Here is a 10,835-nt window from a genome sequence, read left to right as displayed (position 1 = left end):
AGGTTAAAACAAAAAAAAAAAAACCAAACCAACAAAAAAAAAAAAAAAAAAAAAAAGAAAAAACCCCAAAACCAAATAACCCCCCCTCCATACATCTAGGCCCCCCAAATGAAGGTAGTACTTACAGGATAAACGAAACATGAGATTGTTGGAATCATGGTGGGTGAACCTGAGCTTTGCCCTGCAGCTTGACTGTCATTGAGGCGCCAAGGCGCGATGTGGGGAGCAGCAGCGGCGCGGGGGGCACTGGGAGCCTGAGGGCTCACACCACAAGCTGCGGCCCCAGAGGAGCTGGGCAAAGGGAGCAGAGCAGCCTTGGGACAGGGGACGCATCACCACAGGATGGTGAAGGTGCTGAAGGGTCTGGTCTGAGGGAAGCCAGGAAACGAGGTCTGCAGGACAAGGTCAGGGTCAGCACAGCACAAACCCAGATGTGCTCATTGCTTCCCCTGCCCTGTGGAGGCCCTGAAGCATGTTGTATATTCACAACCTGGCAGGAACCACAGCTCAGAGCCCTCAACCTCATTACAGCTGGGTTAGTTAGCTCATCTCTACTTGATAAATAATTGAAAGATATAAAGCCTACCACTAGAAAAAGCCTACAATGCTCGTACACAACTGGCAGGGATCTGACTGATTCTAAACACGCACACTTGATCATTTTGTGTCATCCTATGAAGGGAGGACTTCAAGGGGTGACCACCAGCAGCAGCTCAGCTGCGTGGGGCGGCAGCAGGAGCTCAGCACGCGGCCACCTCACGGCGTCCCAGGCCGCAGCACCCGCGCGCGTCAACCGCCTCAAACGCGCCTCCCGCCTCAGGAGGCCCCTGAGGCGAGGCCACGCCCCCGCTCCAGTTCCAGAACTTTCTGCGGTCTGCGCATGCCCCTGCCGTCCCTCAGCCGTCGCGAGGGTGCGGTTCGTGGGCGCGGCTGCGGTGGGGCTGCGGTTTGTTACCGGACGTTGGCCTTGGAGGAGCGGTCTCTACGCGCGGAAGGACAGGCGGAGCTGGAGGCTGGGGGTGCGCGCCAGGGACCTTCGCCTCGCAGAAAGGTAAGGGCGGTGCGGCGGCTGCGGTCCTGCCCGCCCCTGGGGCTTGTGCGCCTTCGTCCCTCGGGGCAGAGCAGTGTCTGGTTGCGTTAAGTCGGGTCTGTTAGCCCGGCCGGGGTCGCGCTGCCGGCGGTGACTCACGTCGTCTTTCTCTCAAACGAAGCAACGGAGAGCCTCGAGGTCCGGGCAGCCAGCTTTTACCTTCGCTTTAGAAGGCAGTTCTCACCTACTTGAGCAAGTCTGTGTGCGGAATGACGGTGTACTTAGTGGGCTCGTTGTTAAATTGCGTGTTTGCTCAAACAGGAGCTAATTCAGAGAGGTGAAGGGCCTTTTGTTTAATTCATCATTCGCAGTGCACTAATTGAAAGCGTGACACTTCGGAAGAGGGAAAAGAAAAACAAAGTAAACATACGGTTTTGCGATCACCAGCATATTGTGGAATTATTGCCGTTTTCCATGGATGTTAATTGGAAATGGAAATACTTGCAATTTGCAACTCCTTTCCAAAATCACTGTGTAATTACAGCTTTCTCAAGCATAGGTGTCATTTGTGGTTGATAGCAGTGTTTGAAAGGTTGACAAATAAAGGCATTAGATTGGTTGAAGTGGGTGTTAGTAATTTTTAATTAGAATTTCGTCTTCTTTTCTGAAACATTACTTAGGCAGTGATTGAGTGGGGGTTTTCTTTTTCCCTTTTTTATGTTCCCCACAATCAAAATGTCAGAATTATTTTTGCGTTTGTGCTGTGTCAGATGTATAAATGATTCCTTTAGTTTGTAAGTTTTTAACTCATGGAAAATGCTTTTGGGCTTTTAGCTTGTGGTCTGTTTTGGGTTTGTTTTTTTGTCACTGAAGTTGTTGGAAGGAAGAGAAGCTACAAAGGGCTTCCCGACTAGTAAATAGGGCTTAAAAATTGAGGGTTTTTTGTATTACTGGCAAATTTTACAAATCTGTGATTTTAGCTACTTTTTGATGGAGCTGATTGTCAGTGTTGTTTTATGCTGAACAGGTGAGATTAGTTGAAATTAAGAGTGAGAAGTATTGAGGGTGAAAGACAATGTGATGGTGGAAGATGAGGTGTATGTACTGGTGGGGAAGCTCAGGTAAATGGAGCAGTTCCTGCTCTGGAAGATAAGGATTTAGTTTATTTGCTCTGTGTCTTAAATTGTATGTTAAATATGTAGTGAAGAAGTCTCTCTTTATATGGATCCCTCAGTTTACAGTGTGACATGTCCATGAATTAATGGCTTACAGAAGCTGTGAATAGGAAGCAAAGTCCTGTCCAAGATGACAATGATAATCAACACTTATTAAACCGGAGGTACATTCAGGCAGGACATGGGGTATTGTCTATATGTTCTCTTGGCATAATTCATAAATAAGGTACATCCTTGTTAAGAATACTCATCCTTTTAATAGGGATCTTTGGTACTGACCTACGAAATTGATCTACTGATTGTTATTTGTGTATTTTGCTCTTCTGACTTCTTACCTGTTCATTTTAAGTAAATTCAACTTCACAAATGTATCACGAAATGTTCCTACCCTTTGATAATAATTGTACCACTTATCCAAGTGAAAGAAGAAGAGTACAGTTGTTTTTGAGAATAGATCTTTCTCCTGCACATCTCTGTAGGATGTAATTAATTAAAATCTCATGTTCCTTTCTGTTTATGATTGCTGTCCCTCTCATAGTAACATGAACCCTCTATTCATTTGAATTGAATAACCTTGCTTAATGCTGACTGGCCCTGCTTTGTCATTTAAGTGAATATTGCCACCATAATCTGTTTGGCATTGTAAAAGTCATAAGAGATAGTGAAAAGAATAGTATTCATCTTAATATCAGTTCTTCTGGCACTCCTATACTTGCCATGCTCATTCTGAACTATTCCCCCTTGCAAGTCTCCTTTGATTTGAAATCTGCTTTGATTAATCTACTTCAGTAATTTAAATACTTAAATTTGCTCTTTATGTTGCACAGCCTCTGAAGCTTTGCAAAAGCGTGGATAAACTGTATTGCTTCTCTTGCATCCTTCTTATTAAGTGTCTTTTTCTCTTGAGTCTCCAAAATATTTGTCAATATCATTTGATAATAACTGAAGCAATTGAATGATTTGTGAGGGAAGGCTGTTGTATATTGGTAGGTAAACCAAAGGGAGGTGTCGGAAGAGCTTTGATTGTAGAGTTGGACTTCAGTTGGGAAGCTTTCTGCTTCAGCAAGCTCAGAGCTTGGTTTGTGTGAAGATGGGGATTACAGTGTAAACAGAACAGCAAGTGTCTGCAGCAAAGGAAACTGGTTGGAAATCACTGTATTTAAGTGCTGTTCTGTTTCTTGTTTTGACATTTGTACTGTGACTTCAGGTTCTGTTAGTCACCACCTTCTCTGCTGAGACGACATACCAGTCAGCCACAGTTGTGAATGAATATAATGCGCTTTCATTTATATATGCTCTTGGTTTTCTGTACCCAGAAGTCTTCTTGACAGCCTTACTTTAACAGCCACTCTGTTTTTGTCTTAGTACAATAATTGTGTTTTTTAAATGGTCATCATAGATTCATGCACCTTTTCTGCTTAAGAAGTTAATTTGCATAACTCATGGAATATTATAACAGGATATGCACCTGTGCTACTTTATCTCATTCTCTTTCCTTGTTGCAGATAATTAGTTAACCAAAAATACTGTACAAAAGCCAATACTGCATGTGTGCAAGCAATATAATAGCTAGTCAACTGCAGTTGATACTTTATCATTTCAAAATAGCATGTTTGCTTTAAATTTCAGACTGACTCTGCATCCTCAGAGCTTCTTTGGACTAAATGCTTGCTTTAGATATTATCAGTCGAGAGTGAATCATGCTTTCATCTTCCGCTTAGCACATGATGAAGAGTATGTTTGTTCAAGATCCTTTTCAGGTTAAATTATAATGTTTGGAATTTGTTTTCCATACTTGTTCTGTAATTTATTTTAATTTTCTGATTGATCAAGTGTCTGTTCTTAGAAGTATGCTAAGAGTTTCCTTATGCTCTTTTTGAGCCCTACAAAAGGGCTCCAAGTTAAAATGTTACTATTTTTTTTTTTAATGGAAACTGATACAGACTTAATGTGAAACAGATGTTAGGGTGAGAAACAGTGAAATAGGCAACAGTCCCTATTACACCTACTAGTGCCCTAGAGGCTAGAGCATAGACTGGTTTGTCAGGGCCATATTTGCACTAATGGGCCTTAATTGTCCTGATGGGACTTAACTGGGGAATCCTCTCCCCATGTCCTGTGCAGTCTACCTCTTGATGCAGGCCCCTTGCCTGTCCCAGGTATACCTGTACCCAACTGTGTCTCTTGCTCTTGGCTTACTGACAGTTTTTCCTGGATGGACCTTGGAGCTGTACTGTGGGTAGCTTGGCTCCAGTCACGTATCTGGTCCTGTTTGGACCTGTGAGACTGTCCCCTGTTTTGGTGAGGCTGTCCTTGCCTGGCTTATTTCTGCCCTTGGTGCAGCCTGTCTTCTTGCTTTTCTCTGACAAGTTATTTGTAACATCATGCTTGTAATCTTTGGGTAAATTGTTCAAAACCATTGCAAAGGTTCCGTTATCAAGCAAAAGCTCATATTGCATACTTAACACGAAGGATTTTGTGTGGAAAGAAGTCCATTGTTTATTTGAAGGGGTAACTTTTGCTGCTAGTAGAGTTACCAGGTAGCATCCAGATCAGCAGTACTCCAAAGACTTAACAGGCAAAGCAGATGGAATCTGATTAAGGAATGTTTCCCTTAAAGGTAATCCTACAAGCATAAGCAAAATTGACAGTTTCCATTTGTAATCTGGGACTTTGCTACATTTCATTTGATTTCTCAAAACCTGTGAATTTAGTATGAAGAGAAAAATCTCTGTGGTTCTCATAACTTAATATGTTTAGAGACGTGAAATGGCTGGACAAAAAGCAGGAAAGTAGAAGGGGGTGGAAAAAAATCAATCGTAATGATATTTCTGCATGCAAGACTACTAAGACCTGGTAGAGAACTCCAGCATGGGAACAGAATCTTTTGTCTACCCCTGTTGAACTGTATTTACATACATTTCTAGGACTTGCTTTTGAAGAAATTAGGGTCATGAATGAGAATATTTCCCCCTAAATTCAATAAGAACAGGAAATAAGCATTATACTGTAAAACCAGAATATTTAGTGAAGGAACTATAATAAATCTAGGGTTTTTTGATTCCTTATTGTGGCATTAAATCTGTTTTAGGCTGTCTGAGAAGCAGGAGTCACCTTGTAGAATAGGACCCACAGAACTGTTTGCTATCTTGGGTGTCTTGCAGGTTTTTTTTGTCTGTTAGTGCTCTTGTATTTGTGTCCAGTGCACTCCTGTTGTTCCCTTCTGCTCCCTGCACTAGTTGTGGAGAGCAGCAGTTCAGGGCAGCGTGCTCATGCTTGAGGGTGAGGGAGGCAGAGGTATCAGTCTGGTGATGCTGGTGTCTAATAAGAGGGGGGTGGGAAAGGGATATTACTTAAGCTTTTTCTGAGGAGATACAAAATAGCTCAAAACGGTATGACATGTGGAGGGAAGGTGCTTTTGAAAGCCCTGAAGTGACTGAATGTTTTGTAACAGGAAGTTGTTTGTTTTTTATTTTTGGTTTTTTAAAGTTCACTGTGATGTGAAGGATGTGCATGATGATAAAGCCTTTCTTTGGAAGTGTGAGTTTTCATTCTGCTTTGATGGTAGAATACTTTTATTCAAGTGGTCTGATATCTGCATAGGAAACAACACTGTCCACTGTAAGAAAGGTAATGGAATTACAACTGGAAAAAATGTGATAGAGTGGATATTAAGTATGTGATGAGTGAAAAACAGGTGTAGATTTGTATTCTCTTTTTGCTTTTATTTATACAACTAAATAAAAGATGATCAGTATTTCAGTAATGGAGACACAAGTTTATTTACTTATGTAATAAACCAACAATTCACTACTATATTGTAAGTTTACTTGCACAGAAGATGAGCTACAGGAAGAATTCAGTTGTAAAGGGACAGTCTGGCAATCCTTTGAGGTTTTTGTCATGTATGTGTAGCTTCTGTAACACACGCCATGTTTCATCTTTTATGTTTCTGTTTCACAAAGGTAACTGTGGGAGCTCTCTGCAGGTGTGCAGCAGTTAGGAAAAAGTTGGAAAAGATTAGGACTTAAATAGTGTTTAGCTGATTAGGCTACAGGAGAATATTTTAGACAGTACACACAACAGGGTGCCACTACAAAGACGGTTACAGTATCAAAGTAAGTAACATTAAGAGAAACAAGATGATTTAAATGGGGATTTTTAAATTTTTTTATTTTTAGCTCTCATAGTTTTTTTTTTTTTGTTATGCGTAACTATGTGGTGCCTCAGAGTACCAAGTAAATCTGCATAGCAGAATTTCTAGTGGCTCTTGAAATATTTTTGGCTGTTCTCTTTTCCAACTCATTTTTCAGTTAGACACAAAGTACTGTGTTATTGCAGATATTGTATATTTCCAGCCTGCTTGTAGTGGTAACACAAAACTAAAAGGCAGAGTATTTATAAACTGGGAGTAATTAAGTTGATACACTTTGTAAAAAGTGGTGGTAGGATATGGTCATCATGAGAATTTTTCAGTGTTATTCCTGTGAGATAAGATGACATAAATGATAAATAGTTGTCATTGTTTTATGTAGCCTGAAATAAGTTTAATTTCAAAGGAATTGTATGTTGTATGTTGTATGTTCGTTTCTTTAGTTACTTCCTGATCTATGTGTTAAGTCAGGCTGCCTTCTCTGTAGAACTGGCTTCAAGAGCAGTGTGTTCTTGTGTGCTGAAGTAGCCAAAATATTACAAAGTAATGTTTTCTGCCACATTGATTTGGTTAGCTTAAGGACTCCTGGAGGCTAAGAAGTGCTACACCTGAGATCTTGTGTAGTTTCTACATTTTCACAGGAGTTTAGCATGTAATTGTTGCCAAAATGTGCCAAGAATGTGCTTGGTTTATTGGTGTGAGAGTGTGCAGCAGCCCTCCTGGAACAAGCATTCTATTAGAGATAAAGTGACTGTTAGTGGACTCGGAGACAGAGCCACTGTCTGACTTTAATCTTTAAAATATAGCATAACATAGTAACTTATGGATTTTATCTCTGGATTTACTGATCGCTGCCTTGACTTCCAGTGTAATAGTGTCAAGATACAAAGTCAGATCTAGCTTCCCTTGAGTATGACAGAATTAAACAGGTATGATGCAAAGTTTTAATAAAAGTGACTTGGATAAAGTTTTGCTCTTCATTCCAGCCTGAGTTATTTCCAGTGTAAGATGTTTTGTTTATGCATGTCCTAACTAACTCTCTTTGATGCTTTCTTACCCATTTTGTTTCTGTTCTTGATTCAAAGCTCGATACATCAAATTAATATAAATTAAGAGGATGTGAGTACTTAAGGCTATTTTGTTTGTTTTCAGGTCCCTCTCAAAAAAGTATTTAATTTCTTAAATGGAACAAAAAGCATCCTTTTTCCTGTAGTGGTAAAAGGAAAATTCCTTTCCGTTTCAGCAGGATAAGAGACCTTTATCATATCTTCTAAAATGGTTTAAAGTGGAGTATTTCTTGTCATCTGTCAGCTTGAAAGGTCATGGTTTAGGCAGACATTCCTAAGCCCCTTGGATAATGTTTACAGTGCTCTCAAATGACTTAAAATGGACTAAATTGTTTTCAGCCGACAGTAGTAAAGGTCATGGAGGAAATCTGTTTAGTCAGCCTTGCTTGCTTCCTAAGTACACATAGTAAAAATGTGCCATAAACTGCAGCAAGAAAGAAGTTTTAACTTTAAAAGACACTGGAGGCTAAGGGAATGGAATATATCTCTTGTGAATATAAATTGCTTGGCAGAGAATTTACTAAGTAGGGGTTGTTACAGGAAACTTTTGTCCAGTTGCTGCTAACTTCTGCTTTTCCTTTTGTTATATTCTTTCACATTGCAGTTCATTACTTGGAGAATTTTTAGTCTTAGGGGCGTATTCTAGTCTCAGTGTGGGTGCTCGTAACCCTTAGACACTCTAATAAAAGGCAGGCATGTGCTTAAGGGGGTGCAGGTGGAGTGGGGGCAGCAGATGAAAGAGGCTGTACCTCAGTGATAGATTTCCTGAAACTCCTCTTCAACCCTCGCTTGCAACCTGACTCTGGTGCTGGGAGCTGCTGAGCAGTATCTCACCAGGAATGTCATCCTGTTGGACAGTGATAGTTCTTGCTGAGGAAGCTGTTGCCAAATATAATGATCAAATAGTCTTGCCATTACAGAAAAAAATGTCTCCAGTTTGTCATGATACCATGTGGTAAAGAGTAAGTTTAGAAACTCCAGCTACAGAGTAATTCTGCTGAGCTGATCCCAGGCACCTTTGGCTGCATTTGCCAAGTCTTTGAGAATGGGACTCTCAAATGGTGTTTATGGCCTGTTTGTTAATACCTAGTGGTAGTGTCATATATTTTTCTGAGGCATCTCACATCAAAGCAGTTGAAACTTGCCTCAATTATATATAGAACAATAAACAGAAATACATTGTAACAGTTCAAATAGATTCTCTTCGTACTTATTTTGATTTAGGTAATCATAGGACAGATTGTCAAGACCGAAGTTAATTAAGTGTAGGACCAGTGAAAGAAAGGAGCAACTCGCCACACTGACAAGTCCTCTCATCCTAGGGTTGGTTAAGATATGCTGAAACTGCAATTTCAGGGGTTGTCCACTGAGCTTTTGCTATGTGCTTTTTGTGGGTTTTTTGTACGTGGATTTTTTTTCTTCTCAGCCTACTGTCTGTGTTACATAAGGGGAATGAAGTAATACTGAATTGCAGCATTTGCCTCATGCCATCCAAGGACTGCAGTACAGTGCAAAAGCTCTTAGAAATAACTTGCCTATTACTTACAGCTAAGGAAGAGAAAATCTTTGATGTTATTTTATTCCTTTGTGTACTGTTACTTTTTTAAATAGGTGTGACTTACTCATAGGGTTTAAAAATTGTTTTATTTCAGAAACTAAATACAACCAAACCTTCTGTGAGATTCAGCTGGTTTGCTTTGGTATGCAAAGGAAAACTGAAAAGATAAACTGGCTCCGTATAGTCAACATTTATTTTATTGCATTTAAAAAGGGCTTTGTCCAAGGTGAGGTATTCTTCGAATCAGTCAAAACCTTGATATAGATCAGGGACTAAATTTCACCTGTGTACCCACATTTAAAATCATAAAATACTTAGACCTGGAAAGGACCTTAAGATTATCTAGTTCCAACCCCCCTGCTAGGTTAAGTCCCAGCATTATGTCAAGTACAATAACATGCAGGTAGCAGTTTTGGCTTTTTTCAGGAGCTGGGACTACTCTCAGAAGGTATCTTAACTCCCTGGCCCTAATATTACATTAGAAAACTTCATTGGTCCTCATGTTGATAGGCCCACAAGCCTTTTTCCAAACTTTGGCCTGGATACTTCCACATCACTCCTAGTTCAGATTCCACCGTTATTTTTTCATCTTCCCCTGCATCATGTATACCTGGTAAAACTGGATTTTATTTTTGCATAGTGCCAAGACACCTAAAGAAATGCTGATTAAAGATTAAGAGCAAGAAAGACTTAGCATGGATTGAAAAATTAATTGTTCTATTCACTAGTGAAAAATATTGGTGGATTTGTTATTAGTCCTGGTTCTTTTGTAATCCAGATGACCAGTATTGGCTAATTTGTTATGGGGGAAAAATTATGTGCCTGGCTATATTTGACATTGACTTTCCTTTTGCAAAGGGTAACATCTTAGTTCAGGCATGGATGCAGGCAATTATGCTGGGGCTCTAGAGACAGTTGATGATGGTTCAGAGACCTCCTCCCTCCCTCTTGCACTTGCATTCTTTGCAGATAAAAAGCATGATAATGCCTTATTGTTTCAACCAGGAACACTATGCAAAGGTAAGGGTCTGCCCAGGCCATTCCACAGAAATCCCTGAGGCTGGGTCTGCAGCATCTTTATGTGTGCAGAAGGGGCACATCCAGCTGTATCCAGGAACAAGCAATTCCTGGTTTTAATTATTTTTTTCTAGTGTAGCTTCGTTTTCTTTTCCAGTGCAGTCTTCCTTCAAGCACTGGCAAGAATTCTGGGATTCTATATGCTTAAATGTTAGTGTACTTGATCAGGAGTCGGAGGAGCTGAGGTCTGCCAATTAATGTTATGTCTTCTGATACTGAACCAGGAGTTCTTTATGTGCATGTGGACCCTACATGCCAAGAATCCTGGTCCCTTAGGAGAGCATTTGCTTTCTTAACTAAGGCATTTTCCCCCTGTCAAAATCCTGGTGCCATAGATCTCAAAAGCGCTGACCAGCCAGATTTATTTTTTTCACCTAATCTTCCAGTCTTGAGACAAGCTGATGACAACTAAATAGTTTGTGTGGATAGGCTGATGGAAAATCTTCACTGACAGGAAAACAAACCCTCAAAGCTGCTTTTGTATTGAGTGTTTAAAAATCAATATATTTAAGTTGTAGCTTTTAATTTTTTTTATTTTATTTTTTTTAAACAGATTCTAATTCTGCAATTTCAGATTAAGTTTGTGATAACATTTATCTGTGAATTTTTCTCATTTTTATGTCTGACTTTCTCAAAATTCTTTTGTTTTTTTTTTTTTTAAGTTATAACAAATGTGTAGCAATGGGTTTGTCTTAGTAACTGGCATTGTATACACATACTACTTTTGTATGGAAAACCCTAGGTGGTCATACTTCTGCACTGGAAGTCTCTGAGG

At 40.0% G+C, this 10,835-nt stretch overlaps 1 long non-coding RNA gene across 5 annotated transcripts in view; it reads left to right on the top strand.

Annotated features, from left to right (window-relative positions):
* The first annotated feature begins 764 nt into the window (after positions 1-764).
* Positions 765-10,835, top strand: part of LOC136019335 (uncharacterized) — a 265,515-nt gene continuing 255,444 nt past the window's right edge. For 2 of the 5 annotated variants that reach the window (XR_010614824.1, XR_010614823.1), the window contains exon 1: positions 773-1,051. This is a non-coding gene — a long non-coding RNA (uncharacterized LOC136019335). Of the gene's footprint in view, positions 1,052-10,835 lie in introns of all 5 variants that reach the window. The other 3 variants (XR_010614825.1, XR_010614822.1, XR_010614821.1) reach the window with 3 other exon arrangements.

Source organism: Lathamus discolor, chromosome 9 (genome assembly GCF_037157495.1).
Source record: "Lathamus discolor isolate bLatDis1 chromosome 9, bLatDis1.hap1, whole genome shotgun sequence".
NCBI lineage: Eukaryota > Metazoa > Chordata > Aves > Psittaciformes > Psittacidae > Lathamus > Lathamus discolor.
The sequence above is the reverse complement of the archived record's forward strand: the minus strand, read 5'-3'. Positions and strand labels throughout refer to the sequence as shown.